This window comes from Ceratotherium simum, chromosome 19, assembly GCF_057802395.1.
Source record: "Ceratotherium simum simum isolate JZ-2026a chromosome 19, ASM5780239v1, whole genome shotgun sequence".
Taxonomy (NCBI): domain Eukaryota; kingdom Metazoa; phylum Chordata; class Mammalia; order Perissodactyla; family Rhinocerotidae; genus Ceratotherium; species Ceratotherium simum.
The window spans coordinates 39,747,501-39,769,232 of NC_141918.1; the positions used below are offsets into that span (position 1 = coordinate 39,747,501).

At 35.5% G+C, this 21,732-nt stretch overlaps 1 protein-coding gene across 4 annotated transcripts in view; it reads right to left on the bottom strand.

Moving 5' to 3' along the window:
- CEP85L (centrosomal protein 85L) overlaps window positions 1-21,732 on the bottom strand; it is a 159,452-nt gene that overhangs the window by 106,312 nt on the left and 31,408 nt on the right. Inside the window, exon 2 of one of the 4 annotated variants that reach the window (XM_087444037.1) lies at window positions 17,946-18,089. The exons of the other annotated variants lie outside the window; for them this stretch is intronic. The gene's annotated coding sequence lies outside the window, so the exon portion shown is untranslated. The remainder of the gene's footprint in view (window positions 1-17,945; window positions 18,090-21,732) is intronic. 4 annotated transcript variants of the gene reach the window in all.

Consider the following 21,732-nt stretch of genomic DNA (forward strand, 5'->3'; position numbering starts at 1 on the left):
CAGAGCAGGACTAAAGTTTATCATAAGGAAACTACAAAACACCAGACAATGAGAAGTAAGCCAGAAAAAAAAGGCAGACTATTCACAAGAGAACTCTCAGAATGATAGCCAACTTCTCAACAGCCGTAATGGAATCCAGAACACAGAGAAATAATATCTCCAAAGGGTTAAGGCTGGCACTCAAGAATTGTTTGGAATGGTAAGCTATCTTTCAAAATTGAGAGCAAAATACATTTTCAGCTAAGCAAAAACAGGGCTTATCACCAAAACACTCACTAAAATTCCTTTAATTTCTTTCAGGAAGAAGAAAAGTGAGTCCTGAGTTGTAAAAACGAATGAGTTGTCTTTTTTTTTTTTAAGTACATTTCTATTAAATCAAAATAATGAACAACTATGATAGTATAAAACAATAAAAACACTCAACTATGATAGTATAAAACAATAAAAACAACATCTAACTTATGGGTTAAAAAAAGATAGAAAACCAAAATATTTGGCAACTACAATATACAATTTGAAACAGGGGTGCATCAGCATTCCAATGGTCCTTACATGTTTGAGAAGTGGAAAAAGATTCTAATTACTATTATAGGTAGTCAAGTTAGGAATGCATATTACAATTTCTACATTAACAGCTAAAAGAATAGGTAGAGCTGCTACAACTGTACAGCCTCAGGCAAAAGAATAAAGTAGGACCCTTACCTTATACCATCCACAAGTATCAACCCCAAATGAATCATAGGACTAAATCTAACAGCTAAAACTATAAAACTCTTAGAAGAAACCAGAGGGGTAAATCTTCATGATCTTAACTCAGGAAGTGGTTTCTTAGATATAACATCTAAAGCCCAAGCAACAACAACAAAAAAATAAAGATAAGTTGGACTTCGTTAAACTTTTAAACATTTTTGATGAAAATGATACCATCAAGAAAGTAAAAAGATGCCAGTCAGATCAAGATGGTGGAGTAAGAAGATCCTTAGCTCACCTCTCCCATGGACACACCAAAACTACTAGACACGTAACCAACCACTGAGAACGACCTGAAGACTAGCAGAACAGATTTTCCACAACTAAGGGTATAAAGAAAAGAGCCATATTGAGATAGGTAGGAGGGGCAGAGACCTGGTCTAGTCAGGACCCACACCCCCAGTGCGGCAACCCACAAGTGGAAGGGATATCACAACCGTGGAGGTCCTCGAAGATGAGCGAGGGGCCTGAGCCCCAGATCAGGTTCCTCAGTCTAGGGAACCTGCACCAGGAGGAGGAACGTCCATAAAGACTGGCTTTGAAAACCAGGGGGGCTTACACACAGGAGAGCCGGAGGGCTATAGAAACTGGGACTCTGTTCTTAAAGGGTGCATGCACACAAACTCACTCACTCTGAGTCCCAGCGCAGAGGCAGCAGTTTGAAACGCGCCTGGATTATATGTGGAGGAGACTCATTGACTAATTTTAGGGTATGTGCTGGAGGGGCAGAGATCTGTTGGAACTTTCTCTAGGGACAGAAGTGCTCATGGGCCCCATTTTTTTTTTTAACTCTCCTTTTACCTAGCTGGCCTGGCCTTGACAGATGCCATTTCTAACACTCTCCATCTCACTTCCAAGTACCACTTGCCCCACCCCGGTGTTCTCCTGCAGACCTGCCCTGTCCAACGCCCCTCCAAAGCGGCTCCCACATTGCCCCATCAGCAGGCAGCCCTAGCAGGCTATGGTGCCCCTCCAAAACAGCTCCCACTCTGTGGGGCCAGCCCCACACACCAGTGCATCTGCAGCAATCATGGCCCAGGTACAACAGGAGGGCACACACAGCCTACAGAGAGGACACACTTGAAGCACCTGGCTCTGGTGACTGGGGGAACTGCACTACTAGGCCCCATAGGACACCTTCTACATAAGGCCACCCCTTGAAGACCAGGAGATACAGCTGATCTACCTAACACATAGAAACAAACACACAGAGTTAGGTAAAGTGAGGAGACAAAGGAATATGTTCTAAAGAAAAGAACAAGATAAAACCTCAGAAAAAGAACTAAACAAAACAGAGATAAGCAATCTACCAGACAATCTACCAAAGAGCTCAAAGCAATGATCATAAAGATTTGAGAGAGGAATGGATGAACACAATGAGAACTTTAACCAAGACACAGAAAATATAAAAAAGAATCAAGAGCTGAAGAATACAATAACTGAAGTGAAAACCACACTAAAGGATATTAACAGCAAATTAGATAATGCAGAAGAACAGATCCATGATCTGAAAGACAGGGTAGTGGAAATCACCAAATCAGAACAGCAAAAAGAAAAAAGAATAAAAGAAAATTAACGAGGATAGCTTAAGGGACCGCTGGAACAACACTGAGCATACTAACATTCACATTATGGGGTTCCAGAAGGAGGAGAGAGAGAGAGAAAGCAGCAGAAAACCTACTCGAAGAAATAATGACTGAAACTTCCCCAACCTGGTGAAGGAAACAAGATATCCAAGTCCAGGAAGCACAGAGAGTCCCAAATAAGATGAACCCTAAGAGACCCATACCAAGACATGTTATAATTAAAATGTCAAAAGTCAAAGACAGAACCTTAAAAACAGCAAAAGAACAACTAGTTACATACAAAGGAACCCCCATAAGACTATTAGCTGATTTTTCAGCAGAAATTTTACAGGCTAGAAGGGAGTGGCACGATATATTCAAAGTGCTGAAAGTATTCTTACAACTAAGAATACTCTACCTAACAAGGTTATCATTCAGAATTGAAGGAGAGAAAAAGGGTTTCCCAGACAAGCAAAAGCTAAAGTAGCTTATACAAGAAACGCTCAAGAGACTTCTTTAAACGGAAAAGGCCGTAACTAAAAATAAGAAAATTATGAAAGAAAAAAATCTCACTGGTAATCAAAAACATACAGTAAAGGTAGCGGGTCAACCATCTATATAGTTAGTTTGAAGGTTTAAAAAACAAAAGTAGTAAAATCATTTATATACACAACAATTATTTAAAGGACACACAAAATAAAAAGATGTAAAATATGATGTCAAAAACATAAAATGTGGAAAGGATGAGTAAAAATGTAATGCTTTTAGAACACATTTGAACTGAAGAGACCACCAACTTAAAACAGATTGCTATATACACAGGTTGTTATATATGAACCTCATGGTAACCACAAATCAAAAACCTATAATGTATACACAAAAAAGTAAAGAGAAAGGAATACAAACACAATACTAAAGAAAGTCATCAAATCACAAGGGCAGACAGCAAGAGAAGAAGAAAAGAGAGGAAAAGAAAAGAACTACAAAACAACCAGAAAACAATTAACAAAATGGCAATAAGCACATACCTATTAATAATTGCTTTAAATGTAAATGAACTAAATGCTCCAAGCAAAAGATAGGGTGGCTAAATGGATTAAAAAAAACAAGACTCATATATATGATGCCTACAAGAGACTCACTTCAGATCTACAGATACACAGACTGAAAGTGAAAGGATTGGCAAAAAATTCCATGCAAACGGAAACAAAAAGAAATCTGGGGTAGCAATACTTATATCAGACAAAACAAAGGCTTTAAAACAAAAACTGTAACAAGAGACAAAGAAGGGCATTACATAATAATAAAAGGATCAATCCAACAAGAGAATGTAACATTTGTAAATATCTATGTGCCCAACCCTGGAGCACCTAAATACATAAAACAAATATTAACTGACATAAAGGGAGAAATTGACAGTAATAAAGTAATAGTAGGGGACTTTAACACTCCACTTACATCAACAGATGTAGCATCCAGACAAAAAATCAACAAGGAAACATTGGTCTTAAAGGATACATTAGACCAGATGGACTTAACAGATACATACAGAACATTCCATCCAAAAACAGCAGAAAACACATTCTTTTCAAGTGCACACAGACTATTCTCCAGGAGAGATCACATTTGCCACAAAACAAGTACCAATAAATTTAAGCAAGACTGAAATCATATTAAGAATCTTTTCCAACCACAATGGTATGAAACTAGAAATCAATTACAAAAAGAAAACTAGGGGAAAAAAAAAAACGTAGAGGCTAAACAACATGCTACCAAACAACCAATGCGTCAATGAAGAAATCAAAAAATGCCTTGAGACAAATGAAAATGGAAACACAATGTTCAAAAATCTATGGGACACAGAAAAAGCAGTTCTAAGAGAAAAGTTTATAGAAATACAGGCCTACCTCCAGGAACAAGAAAAATCTCAAATAAACAATCTAACCTTACACCTAAAGGAACTAGAAAAAGAACAAATGAAGCCCAACGTCATTAGAAGGAAAGAAATAATAAAGATCAGAGTGAAAATAAACGAAATAGAGACTAAGAAACAATAAAAAAAGATCAATGAAACTAAGAGCTGGTAATTTGAAAAGATAAAATTGATAAACCTTTAGCTAGACTCATGAAGAAAAAAAGAGAAAGGGCCCAAAAAAGTAAAATCAGAAATGAAAGAGATGTTACAACCAACATCACAGAAATACATAGAATCATAAAAGATTACTACAAACAATTATATGTCAACAAACTGGATAACCTTGAAGAAATGGATAAATTCCTAGAAGCATACAATCTTTCAAGACTGAATCAGGAAAAAATAAAAAACCTGAACAGACCAATTACTAGTAATAAAATTGAATCAGTAATCAAAAAACTCCCAACAAACAAAAGTCCAGGACCAGGGAGCTTCACAGGTGAATTCTACCAAACGTTTAAAGAAGAGTGAACACCTATCCATCTCAAACTATTCCAAAAAACTGAAGAAGGAAGGAATGCTTCCAAACTCATTCCACGAGGCCAGCATTACCCTGATACCAAAACCAGATAAAGACATTACAAAAAAAAGAAAATTACAGGCCAATATCCCTGATGAACACAGATGCAAAATCCTCAACCATGTATTAGCAAACTGAATTCAACAATACATTAAAAGGATCATACACCATGATCAAGTGGGATTTACCCGAGGGATGCAAGAATGGTTCAATATCTGCAAATCAAACAATACGATACACCACATTAACAAAATGAAGGATAAAAATCATATGATCATCTCAATAGATGCAGAAAAAGTATTTGACAAAATTCAACATCCATTTGTAAAAACTCTCAACAAAGTGGATACAGAGGAAACATACCTTAACATAACAAAGCCCATATGTGACAAATCCACAGCTAACATCATACTCAATGACGAAAACCTGAAAGCATTTCCTCTAAGATCAGGAACAAGACAAGGATGCCCACTCTTGCCACTTTTATTCAACATAGTATTGGAAGTAGTAGCCACAGCAATCAGACAAGAAAAATAAATAAAAGACATCCAAATTGGAAAGGAAGAAGTAACTGTCATTATTTGCAGGTGACATGATACTATATACAGATAACCTAAAGACCAAAAAATCATGAGAACTAATCAGCAAATTCAGTAAAGTTGCAGGATACAAAATCAATATACAGAAATCGGATGTGTTTCTATACACTAATAATGAACAATCAGAAAGAGAAATTAAGAAACAATCCCATTTATAATTGCATCAAAAAGAAAAAAATATCTAGGAATACACTGAATCAAGGAGGTGAAAGACCTATACTCTGAAAACTATAAGACACTGATGAAGAAACTGAAGACAACACACATAAATGGAAAGATATACCATACTCACGGATTGGAAGAATTAATATTGTTAAAATGTCCATGCTACCCAAAGCAATCGACAGATTCGGTGCAATCCCTATCAAAATACCAACGGCATTTTTCACAGAAATAGAAAAAAACAATTCTAAACTTTGTATAGAAACACAAAAGATCCTCAATAGAAATCTGAGATAGAAGAACAAAGCTGGAGGCATCAAACTTCCTGATTTCAAACTACAGTACAAAGCTACAGTAATCAAAACTGTATTGTAGTGGCACAAAAATAGCCACACAGATCAATGGAACAGAATAGAGAGCCCAGAAATAAACTCACACTTGTATGTTCAATTAATCTATGACAAAAGCAGCAAGAATATACAATGGGGAAAAGACAGTCTCTTCAACAAATGTTACTGGGAACACTGGTCAGCTATATGTAAAAGAATGAAACTAGACCACTTTCTTACACCATATATAAAAATCAACTCAAAATGGATCAAAGATTTGAACATAAGACCTGAAGCCGTAACACTCCTAGAAGAAAACATAGGCAGTTAGCTCTCTGACATCAGTCTCACCAATATTTCTTTGGATCTGTCTCCTCAGGCAAAGCAACAAAAGCAAAATAAACAAATCAAACTAAAAAGCTTTTGCACAGCAAAGGAAACCATCAACAAATGAAAAGACAACCTAATGAATGGGAGAAGATATTTGCAAATGATATATCTGATAAGGGGTTAATATCCAAAACACATAAAGAACTCATACAAGTCAATATCAAAAAACAAACAACCTAGTTAAAAAATGGGCAGAGGATCTGAATAGACATTTTTCGAAAGAAGATATACTGCTGGCCAACAGATACATGCAAAGATGCTCAACATCACTAATCATCAGAGAAACACAAATAAAAATGAGATACCACCTCACACCTGTTAGAATGGCTATTATCAAAAAAGACAAGAAGTAACAAGTTTTAGTGAGGATATGGAGAAAAGGGAACCCTCATGCACTGTTGGTGGGAATGTAAACTGCTGCAGCCACTATGGAAAACAGTATGGAGGTTCCTCAAAAAATTAAAAATAGAACAACCATACAATCCAGCAATTCCACTTCTGGATATTTACAGAAAGAAAACACTAATTTGAAAAGATATATACACCCCTATGTTCACTGCACCATTGTTTCCAATAGTCAAGATATGGAAGCAATGTTAAGTGTCCATCGATAGACGACTGGATAAAGAAGATGTGGTGTGTATATACACACACCCACACAATGGAATACTACTCAGCCATAAAAAAGAATGAAATTTTACCATTCGTGACAACATGGATAGACCTAGAGGGTATTATGGTAAGTGAAGTAAGTCAAAGAAAGACAAATACCATATGATTTCACTTATATGTAGTATCTAGAAAACAAAACAAATGAACAAAACAAAACAAAACAGAAACAAACTCACAGACAGAAAGAACAAACTGGTGGTCACCAGAGGGAAGGAGGGTAGGGAGGCGGGGAGATGGGAGAAATAGGTGAAGGGAATTAAGAGGTACAGACTTCTAGTCATAAAATAATAAGTCACATGGAGGTAATGTACAGCATTGAGAATAGAGTCAATAACATTATAATAACTTTGTATGGTGACACATGGTTACTAGACTTGCCATGGTGATCATTTCGTAACATGTATCAATGTCGAATCACTATGTCGTACACCTGAAACTAATATAACTGCACGTCAACTATACTTCAATTAAAAAAAAAATTAAAAAGATAACCCACAGAATGGGAGAAAATTTTTGCAAACCATGTATCTGATAGTGACTTGTATCTAGACTATATAAAGAATGCTTACAACTCAACAGTAAAAACACAAATGATCCAATTTAAAAATGGATGCAGAATCTGAACATACATTTCTCCAAAGAAGATATACAAATGGCCTTATTAAAGTATATGAAAAGATGCTAGACATTATTTACTCATCAGGGAAATGCAAATCAAAACCACAATGAGATACCACTTCAAACCCACTAGGATGGCTATCATCAAAATGACAGATGGTTAAGTGCTGGCAAGGATGTGAAGAAACTGGAACTTTTTACAATGCTGGTGGGCATGTAAAATGGTGCCCCTACTTAGGAAACAATTTGGCAGTTCCTTAAAAGGTCAAACAAAAAGTTACCTTATGACCCAGCAATTCCACTTCCAGGTATGTACCCAAGAAAAATGAAAACATATTCACAGAATCATTATCCTTAATAGCCAAAAGGTCAAAACAACCCAAATGTCCACCAACTGACGAACAGATAAATAAAATGTGGTATTATCCATACAGTAGAATACTATATGGCAATAAAAAGAAATGAGGTACTGATACATGCTACAACATGAATAAATGTTGAAAACATTATGCTAAGTGGAAGTCAGTCAGTCACCAAGGACCACATAATAGATGATTCCATTTATATGAAATGTCCAGAATAAAGAAATCTATAGAGGCAGAAAGATTAGTGGTTGCTTCAGGCTGGGAAGGAAGATGGGGTGTGACAGCTAATGTATTTCATTTAGGGAGGCTAAAAATGTTCTACAATTAGATTGTGGTAATAGTTGCACAATTCTGAGAATATTTAAAAGCCATTAAATTGTATACTTTAAGTGGGTGAATTATATGGAATGTAAATTATATCCCAAACAAAGCTATTTTTTAAAAAGACAGGTAGTGTGTAATTTCTAATTAACTAGAAGGAAAATGGCATGAAGAAAAAAGTCATCAAAGGAAGGCAAGAAAGACAGAAAAAACTTGAGAAAAGCAAAATAGAAAGTATACAACATGATTTAAAAAAACGCATCAACATATAACAATCACAGAAGTGAAAATCCCCTCAAACGACAAGAATTGTCCAAATAATATTTTTAATCCAGCTAAATGTTTACAAAAAGATACACTTAAAAAATTAAGTCGTATTTTGGCATTATAGTATCTGCATAGAGTCCGAGAATGATTACAGAAAGAAACATACAAACATAACCGCCAAGAACATCAGGAGAACTGCACGTCATGATAACAACATCAGGATGAGCGTGCTTTCTTCAAGTGCCTGCTTCCACTCTTTGCTCTTAAGGACGGGGAGAGACGTGCGCCCTACAGCCAGGCGCACGGCCTGCTCTTCCAGCAGCGGCGCACGGCAGCAACAGCACGCAACTCTGCGCAAACCCTAGTCTCATTCTGCCACTCCTAATCTTCACCACCAATCGCCTCGTTGTTTTGACTATTTTATATGTTTTTTCTAAATTGTATTTTGTGAAGCCACTGCAAATCCTATTAAGACAGAAAATGACTGAAAAGTTGTAAAATTACTTGTTTAAAATAAATACAGAAGTCTATTATTCACAAATTAGTTCTCAAGCCCTTTTTGTACATTGTCTCTTAGGAAACACAACAAAATAAGAAACTTCTTTCTATAAGCTTATATAAAAACAAAATGAAAAGCTGGTTTTAAAAAAAAAGGGCATTGCTGATCTCAAACCAGATTATTAGCAACTTAATTAAAGGGTAACCTGAGGTCCACCTTGAAGAGATCAACTATTCATAGCAAAACTTATTCTAAAAGCTGGTCAGTAAAAACAGCTCCTTTTCTCATTTACACAAAAATAGTTTTTTTCTGGAATGTCTTTTAAAATTTCATTCAACTGTACCATTTCTGGATATCTCCGACTAGTTTCAATTTACAATTAAGTCTCATCAGGCAGTTCACTTGCAAAGAGACCTAAGTGTTATTTCTCTCTTATAAAAATCTTTACAAATCAAATTATAACTTGATCTCTTAAATTATGGGATGTGATCTTTGTAAATGCAAATTTTCTCAGAAACAAAACTATTACTTTATGATAGTACAGACAAGAAATTATTATTTGGTCCTCTACCCATCTGGAAGTCTGGAAAGATGTGGAGTCATTAATCTCTTCCCTAAACCCATGGCTGTGACTGAAGAGCCTTCCCAGGTCAAAAGTACATGGGTTCATCACAGGTCTTTAAAATGGACTAAACTCAGCTCACCTTGGTCAGGTTCGAGCATTCATATTCTACCAGGCCGAGAAGCAAAACGATTGAAAAAAATGAGCGAGTGAACAAATGAATGAATGGATAGATGAATGGATGAATGAATAAGTAACACTGAAAGTAAATATGAGGTCCATAAAGATACAAAATATACCTCCCACAAACAATTTTAATTTCTACAAACTTACTAGAACTGTAACGCTATTATATACCATGTTTAAGATTTTAAAATTCAGCACGGCCGGCCCCATGGCTCAGCGGTTGAGCACGCAAGCTCCGCTACTGGTGGCCCGGGTTCGGATCCCAGGCACGCACCGACGCACCGCTTCTCTGGCCATGCTGAGGCCACGTCCTACATACAGCAACTAGAAGGATGTGCAACTATGACATACAACTATCTACTGGAGCTTTGGGGGGGGAAAAAAGGAGGAGAATCGGCAATAGATGTTAGCTCTGAGCCAGTCTTCCTCAGCAAAAAGAGGAGGATTAGCATGGCTGTTAGCTCAGGGCTGATCTTCCTCACAAAAATAAAATAAAATAAAATAGAGAGCCCTTTGAGAAAAAAAAAAAAACGATTTTAAAATTCAAATGCTTCATTTAAAGCAATAATGTAGATTAACAATAAGTAGAGATGGGGGGACAAAGGATAGAATTATTTGGTTTGCAAAAGAATGTAAATCATAATTATTTTGAATACTGCCTTGAAATTATTTGATTTCACAAGCAAAAAGTATTCTGTGCATAACCTTTGACCTACTGCCATAAGCAAATGAAGAACTAAAATCCATAAAGGTTAAAGTACTTGACCAAGTACAGATCTCAAAATAGAATCCGGGTCTCCTGTTTCTCAGTCTAGTGTTACCTACCCTGTCCTACACTACACCTCTCCGGCCTCTCCCTCAAGTTTCTCCCTTCCAAGTACAGATACCTAACATAGTGGAGTGAAGAGCAGGGCTCTGGAGTTAGACTTGAAGAATCTCAGCTCCACCACTCAAATAACCTTGGATATGTTATTATTAACGTCCTCCAAGTCTTATTTTTTCATCAGTAAAAGGAAGATAATTATATTTTACCTCAGAAGGATTCTATAATGAAAAATTTTTAAAAATCATATATAAAGTATAAAAACCTCACATTTCAAAAATTTATGATAGATATTTTATTAATGTTAAAACCAATTGACCAAGTAATCCACTATAATATCTGGAAGTCATGTATTGGAGTATCCGTTATCAGAGTCCTGAAAGTTCCAAAGTTATGAAGTTGCGAAAAACATAATATTATTCACCAATGAACTGACTGCTAGTAAAATGAAAAAGGATAACAGGTTAGAGAATGGTCTAAATATCATTTACTTCATCTATAAAATAAATACATGGTTCCTAACATGTAATTTTTAAATTAACTGAAACAATCATGTAAACCTCTCATCATGATGCCTTGTACAGAGTAAATGCTCAATGAATATTACTATTATTATAACTAAAGGTTAAGAGAGAGCTCTTGATTTGCCTAAAATATCACCAAGCGTGTAGAGGTGAGCAGAGAATTAACAGCTGACATAAGATTGCCATCTGTTATAATAGTATAGATTTGTGTTGTATACATGTGAGTTCACCATTTTGCCTTCTTTCTACTTTTGGTATATGTTTGAAATTTTCTGTTAAAAAAGGGGGAAAAAAAGAAAAAGCTAAAAGAACAAGAGAATATTTTACAGTAAGATGAGGTGTTTGTTTTAAAGAAACCATTTGGCAAAGTAAACTAATAAAACCTAATAACTGTAATAAAATACACAAGCAAAGAAAAGAGAGCCCCGGGAAATTTTTATGATGTCCTCCAAGAGAGTGGTTGCCTAGGACTGGGCGACCAGGGGTGTTGGAGAATGACAGCTAAGGGGAGTGTGGTTTCTTTTTGGGGTAATGAAAATGTCCTAAAATTGATACTGGTGATAGATATACAACTCTGAATATGTACACTTAAATCAACTGCTTTGTATACTTTAAATGGGTAAACTGTATGGTATATGAATTACATCTCAATAAAGCTGTTTAAAAAGAAAGAATATATGGTTTTCATTTGTTAGCTATCTCCTGAATCATCTTATTTTCTCCTTTCCCACTGTCTCTCTTCATGAACAAGGCACCACTGGCTCCTCCCAGCAACGCAAGTGGTCTCCTGGCATCCAGTTTTGCTCTCCTCTGATCCATCCTCAGAGCGTTCTTTCACCTCCCAGTCTTTGACCATGCTGCTCTCTCAGACTAGACTACTCTCCTCCCCACTTCTGCCCTGCTGGTTCGTACTTACCTTTTTTGGGCCTCAGCTTATACATCACTCCTTAGGGGGTCCTTCCCCTAACCCTGGGGAAGGGTATGTCCTCTACCCTGTGTACTTCACCTATCATACTGTTTACCACATTTTATGATAATTATTTCCTGTATGTCTTCACCACTAGACTTTATGTATTTGATGAACAGGGAAAATGTCTATTTAATTCTAACCTCTGGCTCAGTACCTGACACTTGGTAGACACTCAATAAATACTGGCTACATGAATAAATAAATGACTGAACAAGCCCCCACCTTACAAGGCCTTAGGTTCTTCACGAGATAAAGACAATGCACCTTTTGCTGCATTTGGTAACTTTTCTGATTTTTCTTCCTTTCTGATATATATTCACAGGATGACCTCAAAATCTGTATTCTTCAACAGCCCTATTATTTCTTAGTAAAAACAACTAACTAATGAAGATATGATTAAATTGAAGTCCATTTTTCTCAGTCCCTCCTATTTGAAATAAATGAGGTTAATTAGATAAGAAAATAATCTCCAATACAAATTAGCCGTTGGAAATTACCAAAGAAAAAAATTATTTAACTCTATCTGTACTTTTCCTTAGTAAACTATATAAATATGCTTGAAAATTAGCCCCGAACAGACTGTTAGGAGCTACATTTAAGAACACAGATTTAGAAAGACAGAACTGCCTGCGAGCTGCCTCTCAGGTGCCATGTGATCAGGAGAGGAAGGCCGGTCTGTGGAAGGTTCAGAGCCAAGCCTAAACAAAAATTAAGTTCTTTTTTTGCCCCAGGGTCCTATACTCCCAGTCTCCTCTTGCTTCTCCCTTAATCCCTCAACTCTGGTACCACAACCAGGTCATGCCCTACATCACAGAGCTGCATGCTTCAGAAACAACTCCCTCTCAAACTCATACCTGGGGCAATGGCAGCTATTTACATGACCTCCAGGTCTTAGCAAAGAAAACCTAGGAAGAAACTGGTGATCTGCTGGTGTGGCTTACATTACAATTTGGTAGTCTTGCTGACGCATCTATCCTCATATCACAGATCTACTTCCTACCCACCTGGAATTTGACAACCCATGAACAAGTTACCACAGCTAAAAAGTGGGGCCGCTAATGTTAAATTAGTGTCTTAACGTCCTGTTAAATATAAAAATCTAACACCGTTATTTAGCATTATTTGAAACCTCAAAATACCATGGCTCAAAGCAAATCACTCAACGGTAATTTTAGAATATTTTTCTATATTAGAGTCCCTTCCCTGCTGAGATTCTGATGTAATCCTCTCCATTTTGACCTTTGTAATTCTGCAGCTCTTGAAACACAGTAAACATTCAATAAATATTTATTAAGCGAATAAATGAATGAACCTCTAAAAGCTGCAGGTTAGAGAGTAAAGAAAGGAAAGGTACTTCTATTTACATAATAATCATTTATAAAACTGGATATTTGTAATTCATAGGGCATTTATATTCTGTATTCAGTAACTCTATACTCGTGTGTGGATTTTAAGTTTTTAAAGAATTAAAACACAACATTAAAATAAAAAAGAATGCAAGTTCTTTTTCAGAGGATTCAGGGGATACTTTGAGGATTTAGCAGTGGCCAAAGAGCATCACTTGGAACATCAGTTATAACCAAACAACACTAAGGGGCAAAAGCATGGGCAGGAGGGGCGTCTGACTAGATGGTACCATCCAGTTTGTTTAAGTCTGATGACTTACTTCACAGATGTACTGTTTACTTAAAGTAATGTACCACAGAATTTAAATAAAAATTATTCCATGTACTTTGATCTATACCCCCAAAATTAAATTTACATTTAGTGTATAGAAGTACACCTATTCAACCATAATTGTCTTGTAAACAAAGAGAAATAACTACCAAGATAAATAAGAACTCAAAATTTACTATTACGGGTTAAATATTCGAATTATATAACATAAGCAATGTTATCATTTGCAAAGACCGCTCAAACTTCAAAAGCTTGTAGGAAGATAGGCTCTTTCCTCTTAAACGCTCAATTTCCAACCAAACTTTATACATGAAAGACTGGTGCAATCATACCCTTGTACCCTTTCACCTTCACGTGGGTACCTACTGACCCAGCAGCAAACTATGCTCTGAGACTCCAGGGGATGTTCCCTCTTCCCTCCTAATTACGTCTGAGGGCCATTTCCCAAGTGAGCAACAGAACTCTTTGGAATTGCAGGAATTCTCCAGTCTAAAATCTCCCCGAACCCAAACCTTTATGTCCCACCATAACCACCTTAACTAACTTTCTCTTTGCCAAAGGAACCAGGGCAATCCCACTGCAGTGAAGCTCTTATCATTGTCAAAATGACAAAAAGGGTATGCTCTTGATACCCCCAGACTGACAGCAGAATATAATATACCATAGACATAATGCTATTGATATAAATTTCTATTATATTAAATATTAAGTGGGCTGACAGGAGCTATTCTGAGAAGCCAATATTGTTTCCACTGGGAAATACATAAACACACACACACACATACACTCATAAAATCTCTGAAAGTAAACTCTCTACAAATTATACAATATCAACACCAATATGTCCAATACAAATATAATGCCAGCTACATTTGTAATTTTAAGTTTTGTGGTAACCACATCAAAAGTAAAAATGAAAAGATAAAATTCATTTAACAATGATTTTTATTTAACCCACTATACCCAAAATATTATCATCATCATGTAATGAATATTAAAAAGTACTGATAAGATACTTTACATTCCTTTTTTATACAAAGTATTTGAAATCCAATATGCATTTTACACCTCCATTTGGCCTAGGCACAGTTCAAGCACTGAATAGCCACATGTTGCTGGTGGTTACCATATTGGACCACACAGCTCTATACTACTGTTTTCCATAAACTTTCTCAAATATCTCCAGAAAGGAATTGACAGTAATTTACAGTAGAGGTAAGCATGTATATTGTACCAAGTATAGTAAATTTGTAATAAGAGTTAAATCAGGAGTTTTTGTTAATAGTCAACCCCATGTAGTATGTGAATCATGTAGTTATTTAATATGTATATGGAGGTTTTTACAATAATCAATCTTTTAAGAATTCAAATGCATTCACACCTTCATTCACACATGGGTTCATCTCAAAAATGTCACAACAAACCAAAATAATGCAGCACTTCATGCCACAGCCTTGGAAATCAGGAAGAAATACCTACCATCTTGCAAGACAAATAGTAATAAAGGCAGCTAAGCAAATTATTCTGTAGATATATCCTAAAACAAACTCAAACTACATTTGGTAACACTGGTCCAAATTTCATGTATATTATTTAGAAATTAATATAATTATATGCCATGGTAATTCTCAGCTAGGGGTTGTACGAAGGAGATAAACTTTTTTTAAGTTATTCTATAATGTTCAGAATTTAATAAGGATAGATTTGTTTAATTTTATAAATGAGAAAAAACAAACACGTTATAGACCTATGGTTATTGGATGACAGAAAGATTTATATAATCAAAGACCAAAGTATGTAAAGCATAGCCACTTGACACTGATATGAAATACTCTAATACACAGCATGTTTTAAAGCTGACATCATGCTATAAATATCAAATGGTTATGTCCTAATGCAACGCTATTTTCAATATTCAGTAACCCTCCATAATGGTTATTTCCCTGAGCCTTTTACATTAAACAAATATGCCATGAAGCAAATCCAACAACAAAAAACAAAGATCATAAATTAGAAGACTCAGGACACTTGCCAAAGAACAGAGAAGGTAAAGAACAAATGAACAGCTCCCACAAAGTGAAAATCATGAGAACTTCAGGAAGGAAAACATACACTAATTGGAATCATGTGTTACATCAGCCAACACATCAAGCTTTCCTTCTAAATAAATAGTCTTTAATACGCCTGCTAAAACTATTGCCTATATTCAGATAACATTTTTAAATAACTACTTTTTTTTAACAGGAGTACCCTTCACCTCTCTAGTCAATGATAAATGCAATCAAGATGATTCATTACCAGCACCAGTCACTCAAGCCGTCATTCTGACTCATTTCCACATAAGTCCCAAGTTTCTGTTATTGGCTGTCAGTCTTCCAGAGTCCTACTCCTCCATCCACCACTCCTTATACTCCTTACCCTTTCCTAGAACACTTGCCCTACACGCCTATTGTCTTCAAACATGTTTTATCTACATAGAATAGCCTCTAAATAACAAGACCCACTATGATCATGCCTTAAACTCAATGGATTCTTTGTCCATTAAATATTCCGTATAGTGTAAAATCATTCACAGTTTTATGTATTAATAAAAAATGGTCAGAGTTCAACTTGGTGGTAATGGCAAGAATTAATGGAAGGCCAAAAAATATAATATCTTTGCATCAGCCCAATTCAAGTGGAAATCATGATCTTCATCCCTAAAAGATTATAGAAACTTGTATTTAATATCTGATAAATTACTCAGCAAGAAAAGTAGTGATATTTGCAACTGTTAACACAAATAAATTAGTTTTAAACTAATTCAAAGAATAAAGAAAAAGGCCAGTTTTCTAAGTAGCAATAGAAAAGATGAGTAATTATATAATAATACACAGCTGGATCAAAGAGTTTCTGGAGATTATGAAAAAAAGACACTGTTACAGCCATATTCTCAATAAGGTATTTTCAGTTATTCAGCCAGTCATTATGAAAAGGCAGCATCCAGCCCTGACATTGTAGGGCCTAGTTTGGGGGGAGGGAGTTTTTTTAAAGCTCTCTCTGGCCAAACCGAGGAAGGAAAATTCCCAGCTGGATCCAGATTAATACCATAAGGATCTCAAGTAAATTTTTGAGCAGTCATAACACAGGAACAAAGTTTAGAAAGAGTATAATTTGCTTACAGCAAACAGGTTTACAATAACACTAAGAAAATCCCAGAGCAAATACTCTGCAACTTTTAAATCCTAAGGTCTGTTATCTTTCCCACATCATTCTCTCCTCAAAAAAAGTTAATTTTTAAAGTTCACTGATGAGACCCAATAGCTAATAACACATAAAAAAAAAAAAAAAAAACCTCAAAGTAGTTCTCCTGCTTTATTTCCAACTCAACTTAGTTCAAATTACTTCCCAGCAATTATTTTATGCCTTTCTGTTTAACCACACAGTCTGTAATAGTGTTGTGGCTTGAATTCTGTCCCCCATAAAGATATATGAAAATCTTAACTCCTGGTACCTGTGAATGTGACCTTATTTGGAAACAGGTTCTCTGCAGACGTAATCAAGTTAAGATGAGGTCATACAGGATTAGGGTGGGCCCTAAATCCAATGACCAGTGACATTATAAGGTGAGAGAGAGATCTGAAGACACAGAGGAGACCCAGAGAAGAAGGCCATGTGAAGGAGGCAGAGATGAGAGCTACGATGTCATAAACCAAGGAATGCCAAGGATTTCTGGTAACCACCAGAAGCTAGAAGAGGCAAGGAAGGAAAATTCTTCCCTAGAGCCTTTGAAGGGAGCATGGCCCTGTTGACACCTTGATTTTGGACTTATAGTCTCAAGACCTGTGAGAAAATATATTTCTATTGTTTTAAGCCACCCAGTTTGTGGTAATTTGTTATGGCATCCCTAGGAAACTAATACAGGGGAGTACGAGTTAACAGTTCTGAACCTGCTTTACTTGTATACTGGGGGCTGAACAAATAAGTAAATGGATGGTAGATGGTGGGAGGTATCTCCCTTTGGGAGAAAGAAGGGAAGATAAGCAAGAGAAAAAGGCTAAAAGGAACTCTGCTGTACTGGAATAGAGTTGGAGACATCAGTATGAACTCATGTTTAGCTTAACATAGATACTGATGAATAGACCTAGAAACAACTATGGGTAAGTACGTATACACAGGTTAGTATACATACCTACATAACCTAGCTCTGTCCTCTGAGACAGCCTAGAAGCAATGACACTCCAGCAGTGACAAGCACTCCTAGTAGCCAGATCTTGGTTTCTAAACACCCTTCTTCAATAAAAGGAACCAGCGTTCTTCAGAGAAATGGCTGATCCTAGGGGTAGGGAAAATATAAGATGAGCATGGAATATCTTATAGCATCTGAAAGTAAGGAAGTGCTCAAAAAATAAAAGGATGGGGTGGGGGGCACAAAGTATCACAGGCAACCTGAAAGAGATCCCAATAGTCAAAACTGGAATAATTTGAGCAAAAAAATAAATATTATTGGATCATAACATAAAGATAAAATAAACATACAAAGTCCATAATTATATAAATAAATGATTGAATAAACAAATGAGGGAGAAGAGATGAGTCTTTCTTATAAAAGAATTACAAATAATACATGTAGATATTTTCCCCTCCAGGATGCAGAACTCAGTACCCCCACCCCCATTTTCAGTTTGGACTGGACTTAGTGACCTAAGGAAAAATAAGTTTTATAGTGGAGAAACCTGGCAAACACATCTCAACCAAGTGATCAAGGTTAACATCACCAGTGACATCATTTGAATATCAGGTACCCCCTGAAACAATGAGAAGATTATCTTTGTAGTATTCTTTCCAAAAAGTATAGCCTCAATCTAATCATGACAAAACATCAGACAAATCCAGTTTGAAAGACGTTCTATAAAATGCCTAACCAGTCCTCCTCAAAACTGTTAAGGTCACAAAAAACAAGCAAAGAGTAAGAAACTGTGATAGATCAGAGAAGATTAAGACGACATTACAACTAAATGTAGTGTGGTATCCTGGTTAGGAACTAGGAACAGAAGGTGAACATCATGGAAAAACGGGTGAAATTCTAACAAAGTCTGAAGTTTAATTTTAAAAATAAGTATGTATATAAATGAGCCCATATTGACATAAATAAATGATTGAATAAATAAATGGGAGAGAAGGGACAAATATATCTTAAAGAATAATGCCAAATATTAAATTCAGATACTTCCTCTTCCAGGAGTTTAATCCTCCCCCTGTGACTTGCATCCAAAGAACAGAACATAGATAAGGCGAAAAATAGTTACTATACAGAGGAGACACCCGGCAAGCCTGGTACTACCGGTTCCAGAGCCTTTTTGAGAATGTTTAATAACACAAATTGACAGCTTGTTCCTGAATTTCTCTGTTGCTGGTTTAGGATTCAGCTCTTGGGGATCTGCTAAGAAAATTTCTTACTGTTCTGACTTACAGCTCTCAAAATTTTACTCTTCTTTTCTTTTGTTCTTCTTGTCATCATAGGGGGGTTTTTTTGTTTTGTTTTTTAATTTTTTTTCCTGAGTGTTAGTGGGATCTCAGAGAGGAACAAAATTAGAAGTGTTCAATTTGTTGTCTTAACTTGGAAATTTATTTGAATTTCTTTCTAGGTTGGTAAATATATAGCTACCTAATTATTTTAACTGGATACACAGTGAAATATTTAACCATTTCCCTATTGACAGACACTTAAAGCTGTTTCTAATTTTTCACTTAACAGTATTACAGTGAATATTCTTATACATTTTATCTTTCTTCACTTGTGTGTGTGCCGAATCAAAGATATATACACTTTACATAAGTTATTTATAGGTAAGTAATTTGACCTCTTGGTGTCTCACTTTCCCCATCAGAGGATGCCTGAGAGGATTAAATGAGTTGACGTGTAATGTGCCTACAACACAGTAACAGCTATATAGTTGTTAGCTATCATTGCCAAACTGCTCTCTATCAAGGCTGAATATATGTACTGATGATCAGGGTACAACTTTTCCCATCTTTGCTCAGATCCTAGATATTACAGTCTATTTTTGGGGAAAAGGGGGCAATCTCATTGGTTAAAAGCAGCATCTGTCATCTAATTTTTATTACACTATGACTGAGTTTGATCATCTTTCAGATGCTTATTGGTCATTTGTACTTTTTCCATTAACTGTTTATTTATATTTTATCTATAAAATTTTGTAACTTATGAAATATTTTAAATTTTATAGATGAATACCTATTTTGGGATATTGCCTTTACTTGTAGGAGCTCTGTAAATAATACAAATATTTCCTTGTTAGTTTTACTACAAATATTTATTCTTAATATGTCTCTTTTTTAATTTAATATCTTTTATCAGTGTTCAAAAATTTTTACTTTTTTATTAAATCAAATCTGTATTTTGTGGCTTAAGAAGAATATTTCTAACATAAGAATGTAAAATTAATCTCATATCTCCAAGTACTTTTAGGATTTTTTAAAGAAACCATTAGCTCTTTATTCCACTTCAAATTTCGTTTTCTTACAGTTTGAGATCAGGATCTACCACCACTTTTTTCAGGCCTAATTTTTCATTACTGCTTTGAAATGCTGTCTTTATATCATCTATCAAATTTCCAAATATGCATGTGTTTTAAAAAAGTACTTAGGCTGATATGTTTGCTAGAGAAATGCTATATATATATATAATGTGTGTGTGTATATGCATATACACATAATATATACATATGACTTTTTTTTGCCAATTGGTGGAATAGAAATTGTAGGCTTTAGTTTTGTTCTCTGATTTGTCGTTTGGCTCATCTGTTGCAAACTGTTAGGAGGAGTTTTATTCGTTCTCTGTGTTCCTTCCAATATAGCAAAAAACAGGTCCCCATGGAAAATGCTTCACTCTTAAATGCCCACAGAGGTCAAACCCAGTCCTAGGCTTATCTCAATGGTTCAATCTCTTTGGAGACAGAATAATTCTAGGAGCCTTGGGTGATGTAGATTAGGTTATGTAAATCATCTCAAAATGAAAGTTATTTTTTAAAGAAATCTAATGTAGAGAAGTAGAAAGAAAAAAAGGAAGACAAATCACAAAATACATATGGGGATGACCTAGTTTTTTAAAAACCTATGTATATGTGAATAAATGCACAGCAAAAGGTCTGAAAGAAAATGCAACATACTAATAACATTTTGTCCTCTAAAAATAAAGACTGGAGGAGAGGAAATAAAAGGAGATTTCACGTTTTTGCTCTACTTAATTCTATACAGGTTCAAATTTTTCAAAGACTACAAACTTAATAATGCTTGAAACATGAATTTGCTCTTAAAATTATCTCATCATCATACCTTTCAAAATGCGCATTTATTGAGCCAGCCCTGATAGCCTAGCGGTTAAAGCTCAGCGTGCTCTGCTTTGGTGGCCTGGGTTCAGTTCCCAGGCACAGAACCACACCACTTGTCTGTCAGTAGCCATGCTGTGGCGGTGGCTCACATAGAAGAACTAGAAGGACTTACAACTAGAATATACAACTATGTAGTGGGGATTTGAGGAGGGAAAAAAAAAGAGAGGAACACGGGTAACAGATATTAGCTCAGGGTGAATCTTTCCCAGCAAAAAGAAAAAAAAAAAAAAAGGAAGTTATTTAATGAATAAAGAAATAGATAAAATGTGCATTTATTACCATTTTAAAATCAGCAGAAAAAAGAGTAAAGAAATACATATTAGTATTAGTATTTAGTATTAGTATTTCTTTACTAATGTCGACTTTACTAAAGTCAACATTAAGGAAAAGTTTTACAGTCATGTTTTTCTTCTTCTCTTCATTTTTTTTTTCATTTATATCTATATTACAGAATTTCTGGTTCAAGACCATTGCCTGAGTACACAAAGTTATATTCTCTCCCTCCCAAGACCCAGTAAAATGACAGAAAAGTAACAAGGTAGAAACTGCCAGCAATGAACAATA